This window comes from Schistocerca cancellata, chromosome 3, assembly GCF_023864275.1.
Source record: "Schistocerca cancellata isolate TAMUIC-IGC-003103 chromosome 3, iqSchCanc2.1, whole genome shotgun sequence".
NCBI classification, from domain to species: Eukaryota; Metazoa; Arthropoda; class Insecta; order Orthoptera; family Acrididae; genus Schistocerca; species Schistocerca cancellata.
Genome location: NC_064628.1, coordinates 229,940,593 through 229,954,959, shown reverse-complemented (window position 1 = coordinate 229,954,959; position 14,367 = coordinate 229,940,593). Strand labels below are relative to the sequence as shown.

The 14,367-nt window shown below is 39.9% G+C and overlaps 1 protein-coding gene across 2 annotated transcripts in view; it reads left to right on the top strand.

Annotated features, from left to right (window-relative positions):
- LOC126174861 (uncharacterized protein C2orf42 homolog) overlaps positions 1-14,367 on the top strand; it is a 231,343-nt gene that overhangs the window by 121,482 nt on the left and 95,494 nt on the right. The gene's annotated exons all lie outside the window — the stretch shown is intronic.

Sequence of the window (14,367 nt, the reverse complement as noted above, 5' to 3'; positions counted from 1 at the left end):
CGCACACACTTCAGCAGTATTCTAGAATGGGTTGCGCTTCCATTTCATTCTACCAATAAACAAAAATCTACCATCTGCGTTGCCAGTGACTGAACCTATGTGATCATCCTATTTCGTATCACTACAAACTGTTACACCCAGGTATTTGTTTGAGTTGGCAGATTCCTACAGTGGCTTGTTGAGATATTATAGTCATAGGATACTATGTTTTGTCATTTTGTGAAGAGCAAAATTTTACATTTCTGAACGTTTAGAGCAAGTTGCCAATCTCTGCACCGTGTTGAAATGTTATCAAGATCTGACTGAATATTTATGCAGCTTCTTTCAGATAGTACTTTATTACAGATAACTGTGTGATATGCAAAAAGTCTGATTTTACTATTAATATTGTCTGCGAGGTCTTAAGATACAACATGAACAGAAAGGGTCCCAACTTACTTCCTTGGGGCACACCAAAAGCTACTTCTACGTCTGATGACTCTCCATCCGAGATAACATGCTGTGTCCTCCCTACCAAAAAGTCGTCAACCCAGTCACAAATTTCACTTGATATGCCATGTGATCATCCTTTTGACAATAAGCATAGGTGCAGTACTAAGTCAAATGCTTGCTGAAAATCAATTAATACTGCGCCTACATGGTTGGCTCGATTCAAAGCTTTCAGTATGTCATGTGAGAAAAGTGCGAGCTGGGTTTCACATGATTGATGTTTTCGAAATCCATGCTGGTTAGCATTGATGATGTTGTTGATGATGTTGTTGATGATGATGGTTTGTGGGGCGTTCAACTGTGTGGTTATCAGCGCCCCTACAAATTCCCAACCTTCACTCAGTCCAATCTCACCACTTTCATGAATGATGATGAAATGATGAGGACAACACAAACACCCAGTCATCTCGAGGCAGGTGAAAATCCCTGACCCTGCAGGGAATCGAACCCAGGACCCCAGGCTCAGGAGCGAGAACGCGGCTTTGAGACTATGAGCTGCGGCCGGTTAGCATTGAGGAGGTCATTTTGTTTAAAATACTTCATTATGTTTGAGCTCGGAATATGTTCTAAAGATTCTACAACAAATTGATGTCAAGGATATTGGACGGTAGTTTTGTGGATCGCGTCTACTATCCTTCTTACAGACGAGTGTTACCTATGCCTTTTTACAAAAATTGGGCATGGTTTTTTTGTTTGAGGGATCTATGATAGATTATAATTAGGAAAGGGGCTAACTCAGCTACAAATTCAGCATAGAATCTAACAAGGATTCCACCGAGGAACCATTTCAGCTGTTTCTCGACACCATTGACACTAATACTTTTTTAGTATATCCCCCCCCCCCCTTTCACTCCGCCGTCCCCTCTCCCCCGCTCCACTCCACCATCTCCTGCCCCCCCCCCCCCCTTTCACTCCGCCATCTCCTCTCCCCCGCTCCACTCCACCATCTCCTGCAAGTTGCTTGCTGCGCTGGCTTCACTCATAAATGTGCACTGCCTACCGAGTTAGTCCACTCAGAAATAATCCTGGACCTGAGTCCCCATTATGCAATGGTATGGGTTTTTTTTGGGGGGTGGGGGGATGTGAAATGTTAATGCAGTGTACACACTGGTTGTCTTGTTGCTTGTTATCGAAAAAGTAAATGATTAATAGTGAAGTTAACCAGTATTTTCACCAGAGATAGACTCAAGAGCCCACCATGCATCTGCATGAATGAAAATTGAATTAAGCGAGGAAAACACTGTTCATTGGGTCGCCTGATGTGTGGCCAGATTTTAAAATATCAGCCATGTCACTATCCAGGGGCCAACCAATGCATCCATTGCATTAACCCAAATAAAATCAGTTACAAGTTTAATAAATATGCACGCAGGAATTTGCAGCGAAATAATTTTCGCGTTTCACAGATGGAATTTGTTGCAGAAAAATTAAATGCAATGTCCTTTTACACTATTTGCAACAGTTTAGTATTACAGTAATAATTGTCGGTATGAAAACCTAAGTAAGTCAACCAGCAACACATGTTTGCTTAATCTTTGGAAAATCCTCAGAAACTATTTTAAGTGGCTCAGCACACTTCTACATTGAATTTTTGTAATTGCGAACAAATAATATATCAAATTTATTTGCATAACAATTCATGAAGGTTTAGACTACATCGCCTAACCTGACATTAATCAGAGTCCTCATGCTGAAAAATGTTTCCAAGTCTTGGCAGTCGCCACTCATGAAATATGTACAAGTCCATGACCAAAAACTTAGAAAATTTTTTGGCTTCACTCACAAGACAACTTCCAGCCACTCACAAGCCTTTCTGTATGCCAGCTCCACTCCAACTGTGTACTGAAATCCAAGCCATCCCACATGAAAATGGCCACCATTACGTATACCTTACACTGATTTAAGTCAAAGTTGTGCATATGTGACTTCAATAAACATGTATAAACTATGAATTTACACCTCAATTTAGAGCAGATTTGATCAGCTTTTCAATGCTACGTGTAGTTTTCGTGTAGCTTTAATGGATTATCACAAATAATGGTTTTGCCCATATGGACATTATTTTGCATCATTATGCCACTTATAAATATGAAACAATTAAACTAATTACAGTCATACATCTCCACTGGTGCTGCTACCTTCACTGTTTCATGTTTTATATAATAGGAAATCCACTTTTCCATACACAGATTATATGTTCTTGCCTATAATTTGAAATATGTAAGATTCACAGAAAATCTGTTAGAACAGTTCAGTGGTGCTCACTGAGCCCTAAGTTTTTGTCTTTAAAACCATTTGATTGCTTTCTCTGTCACTGGTTTGGTTTAGTTTTTGCTTAGAGTTTCCATTTTTCATATTTTCTTTATTCAGTTACTTTGGCCATGGTGGCTATCCTCTGCAGTTCATTCAAATGATAAGGTTATACTCACCATGTGGTTACATAGCTAGTTGACCTGCAGTGGCAACAACGGTAAGTAGCAGTCGAAAGAAACGGATCGCAGATGTCAGGCAGTTAGCTTGGACCTCAGTCAACATAACCTCAGTCAAACATTAGTTGATTTGTGTCTGCATCATAAAGTTGTTCTTGATTGAAAATGTCAATTTACGAGCCTAATCCTCGTCATTTGTGGGAGGTGTTACTGTTTGTTTCAATATGTAGAAAACAGCGGCTGAGTCTCATCGAATGCTCTCAAGTATGCTATTTGTGAAAGAACATGATGTGAGTGGTTTCAACACTTCAAGAACGGTGATTTTAATGTCGTAGACGGGCATAGTGGTGGAAGAGAGAATTTTTTGAAGATGCAGAATTGAAGACATTGCTGAGTGAAGACTCATGTCAAACTCAAGACGAACTGGCATGATTAGTGGGAGTGACACAGCAAGCCATTTCAAAACGTCTCAAGGCTATGGGAATCATTCAGAAAGAAGGAACTTGGGGTCCCGTATGAGCTGAAACCAAGAGAGGCCGAACGGCGTTTGTGTGTTTGTGAATAGTTGCTTCAGAGGCAAAAACAGAAGGGATTTCTGCATCACATTGTGACCGGGGATGAAAAATGGTTTCATTACGATAACCCTAAACGCAAAAAAACATGGGGATATCCCGGCCATGCTTCCACATCGACGGCCAGTCTGAATATTCACGGTTCCAAGATCATGCTCTGCATTTGGTGGGACCAGCTCAGTGTCATGTACTATGAGGTGTTAAAACCAAGTGAAATAATCACATGTGCTCGTTATCGAATGCAATTAATGTGTTTGAGCAGAGCATTAAAAGACAAACTGCCGCAATACAGCGAGAGGCATAATAAAGTGATTTTGCAACACGACAAGACTTGACCCCACGTTGCAAAAGAGGTCAAAACATACTTGGAAACATTAAAATGGAAAGTCCCTCCCCATCCGCCATATTCTACAGACATTGCTCCCTCTGACTATCACCTGTTACGATCAATGGCGCAGGGCCTGGCTGACCAACACTTTCGATCTCATCAACAAGTCACAAATTGGATTGATTCGTGGATCGCTTCAAAAGATGAACAATTTTTTCGACGCGGGTTTCATACACTGCCTGAAAGATGGGAGAAAGCAGTGACCAGCGATGAAAAATACTTTGAATGATACACGAGTAATTAATTTGTTTCATTAAAGCCTCAAATATTGGGGAAAAAACAGTGGAAGCAAACTTGTACACATTGTATGTTCTACAAATTTCCATCCTTGAAGTTAAATAATGCAAAGTGTAGCATGCATGCATCAATATTTTTTTAGCAATGTATAAAAACTAATCATTTTTCACTAAATGCCTATAATGAGAGATTTTTCACACATTCCCAGGTCACACGTAACTTTTATTTAATAGTGACCTTCAGCTCTGTCCAGGCAAAGTCAGATAATAACAGCTAGTTAGCCATAATTTTGCTAAGTTTCTAGAGTATGTGGGAGTGCAGGCAAATAAATTAATATATGTGGCAACCAAGAAATTCTGCATTTTTGGTTTGTTGTACAGTAAGCATTCCCTTACATTCACCAACTCAGCTGTTGAATCGAAGTTATGGCTCAGTGATTTCAACAATGCCGTGATGATTCTGTACAGTTGCACAGGCAAAATTAATAGCCATTAGCACACTTGCAGTGTAAGACTACTCTTTGTTATATTAGCTCTCTAGTGAGAAAATATAAAAGATACACCTGGCTTCTAGTGCTTATGGTGGACACATGTCTGTACACAAAATTTTGTTTAAGGCACCTTGTTTTTTAATGAAGAGACAGCCCATGATTTATTTCATGGTGTTTCACTGTCACATTTTTGGGTGACATGACAAACAAATTGTAAAATGACTAACATATTCATCATTTTTGTGTTCACTTCCATCTCATACCTAGACTGTTGAGGAGAAGTAAAAACACATTTTTTTTAGTGGTCTGGTTATAACCAGCAAACTATAAATATTTCATATTTGTCAACTATTTACTTGTTTTGTGTTTATCATTGTCACATTATTATTTTTGTTATAACTGAGATTTTTATGTAGTTTATTTTTCCACACTTGTCTCTATGGCCATACTGTTATGAACTCCATCCAGTTCAAATGGCAGCCATTCATGCACAAAGCTTATAAAACCTATATTCAACTGGTCCTTGAGTTCTGCTTGTCAGTCTGCAAAACTTAATATTCATAGAAAATTGAAATGTTAGTAACGTGCCTCATCAGAAGTTTGTTTAGTGAGCATGAGATGGTTCACATATATGCCTATCCAGCTTTGGTGGCAGACATTACAAGAGAAGTATTGTGTATCAGAGAGGTTTACATTAAAATGAAAACGTACACAAAAAAGACACACACAAAGACAAAAAGAAATGTTATGCCATGAAGGAATTATCTGAATAGGATGGAAATCGGTAGATATGATGATGTCCAAATACAGACAAACAAATGATTACAGTTTTGTTTCAGAAAGACTCGATGATTTATTCAAGAAGAAAAGCGTCACAAAGCAAGTCAGTAATGCAGTGTTCCACCTCTGGCCCTTATACAAGCAGTTAGGCTTGGCATTGATTGATAGAGTTGTTGAATGTCCTCCTGAGGGATATCATGTCAAACCCTGTCCAGGGCCCTAGCCATAGTGCTCCAAATGTTTTCAGTTGGGGAGAGATCCAGTGACCTTGCTGGTCAAGGTAGGGTTCGGCAAGCAGGAAGACACGTGTGGGCAGGCATTATCTCGTAGAAATGTAAGCCCAGGATGGCTTGCCATGAAGAACAAAAAGACAGAGCCTAGAGTATCACTGACATACAACCAAACAGGTCCTGTAATGAAGAGAAATGACACCCCAGATCATCAGAACTGGTTGTTGGGCCATATGGCTGGTGACAAACAGGTTGGTATCCTACTGCTAACCAGGATGTCTCCAGGCACTTCTTCAGCCTGGATTCTCATTGACTGTAGTAGATTTGTCTTCAGTGGTAAGTCTTGCTTCAAATTGAGTCCCAATGACCAGCGAAGTAGTGTCTGGAGATGACCCCGGCATTTGTAAGATACCAACTTGTTGGTCGCCCTCTGTAGGCCCTGACAACAGAGAGTAATGGTATAAGGTGCCATTTCATTTCACAGCAAGACCCCTCTGGTTGTCATCCGCGGCATCCTTACAGTGCAGCAGTACGTCGACAAAATGTATGCCTACTTTTTTGCGCTTTGTAGCAATCCAACCTGGGTTTACATTGAAGCAAGATAATGCCTTCCCGCACAGAGGGAGAGTTTCCACTGTTTTTCTTCTTGCTTGCCAAATCCTTCCTTCACCAGCAAGATTGCTGGATCTGTCCCCTGCCGAATAACTGCTTGCATTAGGACCAGAGGTCGACCAATGCATTATTGACTTGCTCAATTTGTGAATCTTTTTTTCTTGAATAAATCATGCAATTTTTCAGAAATTGTGGTCATTTGTTTGTCTGTACTTGTGCATCACATGTACCGATTTCTGTCCCATTCAGATAATTCCTTTTCAGTGCTGACAGTCCTTCTTGAACATCAGCCATGGAAATGACAGTGCTACATAGTGTATTTTTTGCAAAATGCGGCTTGTGGATGGTAGATGCAGGTATCGAACAACTAGCCTTCTTGTTGTGATATTAGGAACACAATTATGGCTGAAAAACAAAAGAATTGTCAAGAAATGGTTACAGTTGAAACGCTGAGGACACATCGCAGTAATCACCTGGAAAGGTGATGTTTACTGTATTTGGATATTGTTGCAGTGTCTTCTGACAAAATATGTAAAAAGATAGACAGAACATTACTGTACAATGTTATAAAAAGGTATTGGCAAAGTGTGATGCTAAATGTCAAATGAAATAGATGATATATTGCTCAAAAAGTTATTTTAATCCTCTGAGGAAATGCTCTCTGCCCCCAGTCTATTCAATCAATCTGTGCTCCTTTGTTTGAGCAAAGGCTGTGATATCTTGTCCCATCTCCCATATTACACAGAAATGACATATATTACTTATTCAGGGTGTATACGACCCGGGAGATCTGGGGAAAACCCGGGAATTTTTTCATCCGGGAGAAAACTGGGAAAACCCCGGAATATTTTAGAATTCCGGGAATGTTTCATTGTTTTAGTTTTCAGTTAAATTTCTGTGATTTTGACTGGTAAGAACCAATATTCCAACAAAGGATATTACTGTATCCTGTGTCTGCAGGATAATACTGCACAACAAAACATTAACAAGAGGAAGAAAAAACGAAAATAAAACTTAAGTTGCAAAGGAAATCTGCCATATACAACAACAAAACATAGTGCTCATACAAGCGTCTGACAACAGCAAAGTGTGTCAAAGGCTTTGGAAAGACTATGCAATGATTCATAATGATTGCCTCTGATGAGTGTGATGTGACAGCTGTTGACATTAGATTCGTTTAAGCAGTTGCGGGTGGGCTCTTGTACATGAGCAGTTGAGTCGCGTATGGATAGTACCTTCTCCCATTTCTGGCTACAGATGTGTGGCTGGGCACCACTATCTGGTATTGCCCTGGTTCGGAAATATCATAGATCCGGGGCTGATGCACAGAGCAGCCGAGTTGTGGTGGGGAGGTGGGTAGTCTCCATGTGACCTGTGTTTATGTTTAGTGATTTTGCTGTTTCCTTTTCATTTATTACCCTCACATCAAATGAAAACAAAATGGATTTCTGTGGCCTGAAGCTATCAAATGAATTAAAATATGTTCGCATAATTACGGAAGGCTAAAATATGTTGTTATTTTCAGGTTTTATTTCCACCTTTCTGACAGTCAAGCATTGATCACCTTGCAGAACAATGAAGTTATTTTTGTAGCTTTGCTAAAGAGATTTGGCTTTTATTAAGCTAGGCAGTACATGGAAGAGTCAGTTTTGAAAAAATTTAGTCAGATTAAGTTTCATCTAACAACCTCTTGTGAAATAAGGAGAATTATTAAGTCTTTGAAAAATAAATGTTCTGTTGGAGTAGATGACATCTCTAACAGGTTATTAAAACAATGTGGAGCAATTACAGCTGATGTTTTGAGTCACATATGTAATGCATCACTGACTCAGGGTATTTTTCCAGACAGGTTAAAATATGCCATTGTCAGGCCTCTCTACAAAAAGGGGGAAACCACCAGATGTCAATAATTACCGACCAGTATCCATCCTTACAGCATTTTCAAAAATCTTTGAGAAAGTAATGTACTCAAGAGTGGTTAGCCATCTCAGCAGTAATGGGATACTTAGTAAATCACAGTTCGGATTCCAGAAATGCTGTTCCACTGAGACAGCACTATACAGTTCCACTGTCCACATAATTGAGTCTTTAAATAGTAAAATGTCACCAGTAGGAATATTCTGTGACTTATCCAAAGCATTTGATTGTGTGAACGATGACATTATGTTAGAGAAATTACAATTCTGTGGTATAAATGGAACAGCATATAAGTGGTTTAAGTCATATCTACAGAACAGAAAGCAAATAGTCTCTTTATATGCTTCAAGTGATTCAAAGGAGTTTGCCACTTCATCTAACTGGGGTGAAATTACGTTAGGTGTTCCACAAGGTTTGATCATGGATCCCCTCCTGTTCTTGATATATGTGAATGACCTCCCTTCTTATGTGAAACAAGATGCTGAACTGACACTGCTTGCTGATGATACAAGCATAATTATTAATCAAGTAAAAGAAAGTCTGATAGAAAATGATACAAATAAGGTCTTTGGAAAAGTTATTAATTGGTTTTCTGCGAATGGGCTTGCTCTGAACTTTGAAAAAAACACAGTACATCCAATATTCTGTTGCAAAAAGTATAATTCCCTCAATAAACATAACACATCAAAAGAAGTCAGTAGCCAGGGTAGAGCACACTAAGTTTTTGGGTGCACAAATAGATGAGAATCTTAATTGGAAAATTCATATTTTTGATCTCCTAAAGCGACTAGGTTCAGCAACTTTTGCAATCAGAATAATTGCCAGTTTTGAGGATGTAGAAATTAGTAAGCTAACATACTTTGCATACTTCCACTCTCTGATGGCATACGGAATAATATTCTGGGGCAACTCAACACTTAGGAAGCTCAGAAGAAAGTAGTTAGAATAATTTGTGGGGTTCACAGTCGCACATCTTGTAGGCATCTGTTTAAAAGATTATGAATGCTTACAACTGCTTCACAGTACATTTACTCAGTAATGAATTTTTTTCTCAACAACATGGACCAGTTTAAAATCAACAGCGACATTCACGATTACAATACCAGAAAAAAGAAAAGACCTACACTATCCTTTACTTAACCTATCTTTGGCACAGAAAGCATAAAATATGCTGCTATAAAACTTTTTGATAAATTACCAGATGAAATAAAATGTGACAGACAGCAGTAATAGTTTCAAAAACAAATTGAAATCATACCTCCTTGACAACTCCTTCTACACCATAGCTGAATTCTTGAATATGAGTAAATAAATCTGGAGATATAATATATGCATTTTGTGCCATTTAAGGGGGTAGGATAGATAATAGCAACATTTAGGTACAACACTATAGCGTAAAAAAAAAAATTAAAAAAAAAAACCTTGTTTCCTGTGCGCATTTCTTGTGCATTTGACACGTTCCACATCATAACGGTTTTTCCTTGCAATTGGTCAATGGAACACGTAACTAACTAACTAAATCTTTTGCGCTGAGGCAGTCAATTTATTGGAAACGAAGTGTTTAATTTCACACTGTTGGCTAGTTTCAACTGTTCGCTGTATTTTAAGTGCACTTTTCCATCTTCTAGCTCGCATAGCATTATGCCATAATAAAGAACTAAACATGAGATAATACAGCACTGGTACTCAAGAAAATTTACATCCGAATCTGGACATACAAATGTGCACTTTAAGCCCGATTATGCATTTTAGTATGGTTCATGAAATTCCGATGAACTTGAAGTGTCCTTTGATGTCTTGTTTCTTTTGTGACATAGTGCAAGATCTTTTAATGTTTTACACGTACAAACATACGGGCTTCCTGTGTCATCGTAGCTGCACAAGAGAGTGGTGCCTGTTATCTGGCGCGCTCTGGCAACTGCTGAAATGAATCAGTTTCTAACATGGGAAAACATTGCGGATGGTGGTTTGAAAAGCGTTACTTTCTAAGTAAATTTCCTTTTACACAAGATGAACTATATGTGAAAATGTAAGATGACTTTCTTAAACCACAGAGCATTTGACTCTCAATTAAAAATCAAGTCTTTGAGGATGACCATCTAGAAGAATTTCAAGCCCAGAAGATCAGACATTTACGTCATTATTAAAAATTTTACTGGCACATTTGTGTGATATATCTTAAAGTGTAACACACACACAAAAGATCAACATTATATGTGGAAGCTTAGCTTCTCTTGCAGCTTATTAATCTTTGAGACTGCGATTATATGTGAAACCTCTGTTTTTCTTGTAGCAACACTATGTGTCTGATTTGATCCATTATAAATGGATACACTATGTGTATTAATTTAAACCATCAACTTTTCTTATTTGTGTGTTCGCACTATTTAAGAGAGATTTTGCTATTGGCTGATTACATCACGTGTCCTATGCTGTCATCAGCTGGCGAGATCACATGACATGAGCTGTACCCGGCTTACAAAAGCGCGTCGCAATCTTGATTTCAATGGCGCCTTGGAAAGTAACATGCGGTGTTTGGTGGACTTCGAATTTATATCATTGTAACATAAAAATATGCAGTGTACATGTTGCTGCTGCACATGAAGGATCTTTCCAAAACGTGTCCCCCTGCCCCCCCCCCCCCTCCCTCCCCGAGTTTTGTTTTCTAAAGTGCCAATAAGTTTTACAGTGCCAAGGAAAAGTATACTCTCACATAACACGGGGAAAAATGTATTTTCACCCGGGAGAAAGTGTATTTTCAACCTAGAAATCTGGGAAAAATCCAGGAATTTTTTTTTCCTTGTCCAAGTATACACCCTGTTATTTTTAATTCTAGTCCTGAAAGAACCGTTCCCTTGTAATTTTTTTTTGCATTGACAGTAAGATAAATCTTGTGACAGAGAATAAGTTTCATAGTCAAATGTTATAGTAAGATATGTTAAGCATAGTCATGGAATGTGGATAAAAATAACTGTTACAATATTTGGCAAAGAAGGGCTAACAAAAACACATAACTTGGGACTTTTATTTCTTTTTTTGTATTTATATAGGTGTACGTATGTTTTGAATGTGTGATGTATCAAGTTAACCAACTGAAATTCTGTTTGTAAGAAAACTCTTTATCTGCATCTCCCTCTGAATTATGTTAACCTTTCACAGTATTTTCAAGCAATGGAAGGTCCAGGATGGAATGTAACAATTCCCCAAATCCCTCAACATGCATACTAACCTTACATCCGCAGAAAGAAATGCAGTACACCATCTAAAAACTGATCCCGATCTTATAATCCTACCTGCAGACAAAGACTCCACCACTGTTGTTTTGAACTGCAAGGATTAGGTGGCAGAAGGACTCCGTCAGCTGTCAGATACTTCCACCTACAAATCATGCCACAGTGAACCCATTCCAGCAATCCAGCTGCATCTACAGTCACTACTCAAATCCTTAGGCCCATCCCAGAACCTCTCCATCTCCCTACGTACCTCCACCACTCCCCACACTCCCACCTTCTACATGCTTCCTAAAGTCCATAAACCCAACCAACCAGGACACCCCATTGTGGCCGGTTACTGTGCCCCCAGTGGGAGAATCTCTGCTCTCGTAGACCAACACCTTCAACCTATTACCCGGAACCTATCCTCCTATATAAAAGATACCAACCATTTCCTCGACCAACTCTCCACAGTTCTATTCCCTTTACCACACGGTGCCCTACTCGTCTCTATTGATGCCAACTCCCTGTACACTAACATTCCTAATACTCATGGCCTTTCTGCTATCGAACACTACCTTTGCAGACGCCTTATGGATTCCAAACCAACAACCTCCTTCCTAGTCTCCATGACCAACTATATCCTCACCCACAATTACTTCTCCTTTGAAGGCATTACCTGCAAACAAATCCATGGCACCATCCTGTGCTAACCTATTCATGGCCCATCTAGAGGAATCCTTCCTAAAAACCCAGACTCCTTAACCCCTCACGTGGTTCAGATTCATTGATAACATCTTTGCTATCTGGATTGAAGGTGAGGACACCTTATTCACATTCCTCCAGAACCTCAACAACTTCTCCCCCATTTACTTCAGCTGGTCCTACTCAACCCAACAAGATGTTGACCTCCACCTCAGAGATGGCTACATCAGTACCTCCTTCCATATCGAACCTACTAACCACCAGCAATACCTCCACTTCAACAGCTGCCACCCATTCCATACCAAGAAGTCCCTTCCATACAGCCTAGCCATCTTTGGTCATTACATCTGCAGTGACGAGCAGTCCTTCTCTAAATATACCGAGGGTCTCACTGAAGCCATCACTGACCGTAATTATCCTCCCATCCTTGTACAAAAACAAATCTCCTGTGCCTTATCTTCCCAGTCTTCCACCATCTCCCAAAGTCCCACAGTTCAGCCACAGAGGAGCATTCCCCTCATAACTCAGTACCATCTGGGACTGGAACAACTGAATTACATTCTCCGCCAGGGTTTTGATTACCTCTCGTCGTGCCCTGAAATGAGAAATGTCCTACCCACTATCCTTCCCACCCCTCCTACCATGGTATTTCGCTGTCCAACGGACCTACACAATATACTCGTCCATCCTTACACAACCCCTGTTCCCAATCCCTTACCTCATGGCTCATACACCTGTAATAGACCTAGATGCAAGACCTGTCCCATACATCCACCTACCACCACCTACTGCAGTCCGGTCACTAACATCACCTATCCCATCATAGGCAGGGCTACCTGTGAAACCAGTCATGTGATTTACAAGCTAAGCTGCAACCACTGTGCTGCGTTCTATGTAGGCATGACAACCAACAAGCTGTCGGTCCGCATGAACGGCCACCAACAAACTGTGGCCAAAAGACAAGTGGACCACCCTGTTGCAGAACACACTGCCAAACATGATACCCTTCATCTCAATGACTGCTTCACAGCCTGTGCCATATGGATCCTTCCCACCAATACCAGCTTTCCTGAATTGCGCAGGTGGGAACTTTCCCTGCAATACATCCTACGTTCCCGTAACCCTCCTGGCCTCAACCTTCGTTAGTCACTGTCCTCACCCATCCAGCCCCCTCCCTGTTCCCATTCCAGCACTACACAGCCGTCATTTCGCTGCCACACCCCAGTCTTTTACTTCTCTCCTTTCGTCTACTTATCCCTTCCCCCCCTCCACACCTTCTCTCCTGCCCTCCGTCTAAACTGCAACAGTTCACTGTCCGCCACTCCCACCATACTATTCCTCCCCCTCCCCGCCCCAGCCTCCTCCTTACCCCCACCCAGTCGCCACTCCCATCATGCTCTGGTGCTGCTGATCGCTGCTCGCTGTGTAGTTTCAGCTCTCTGAGACTGCAGACGTGTGTGCAAGTTGCGTTTGTGTGAGTGTGTGCATGCTTGTGTGTATGCGTATGTATTGCTGATAAAGGCCAAAAGCTATGATTGTGTGAATCTTTTTATTGTGCCGATCGTGACTCAGCATCTCCGCTATGTGGTGAATAGCAATTTTTACAGTATTTTGCTGTTTTACTATACAAAGTGTTATTGCATAGTATATTTTGGCACAATTTCCGAAACACAAACACATCTACATAAAATAGAGTATAAGACAATGCATAATGCTTTCACAAATGAAAGAATATCAACATTATTTTTCTCTACTGGAAAACTAAGTTGCATACGACACATTCTCCAGCCAAAACAAAACTATCTCAATATATCACTGATATTACTTTAACTGTTTACATATGCCTATGAACGTAGTCATATTTTCGATATGTTTTGCTGTAAAGGTCTGCCTGTAAGCATGCTATAATATTTTTTATACAATTAGCTGAAAACTAGAAAAGTAAAACTGTATTAAAATGGATGACAGTTCAGAATATCTGTTGAAGTTGACAATTTTGGCTAGCAAATAGTATGAAGTTAGGTATCCTTGCAGCATCATTCAATGGTTTTAACATCAAGGCAATGCAACATAATCTCATAAAGAATTTGTTTCTGTAGAGGAGTCAGGTTGGAGATAATGCTGTTGGTGACTGGAATGTTCCCATCTGTATCGACAGTAGTGCTGACATTGTAATAATCTTTTATTTATGTATCTTTTCTATTTTCTGTGTGCACTAAATTTATTCTGTGTACATGCAGTCAAATAAATTTTCCTTGAAACTACTGGTTGTAATGGAAGGGAGGCCCTGTTATTGAGTACTGTAC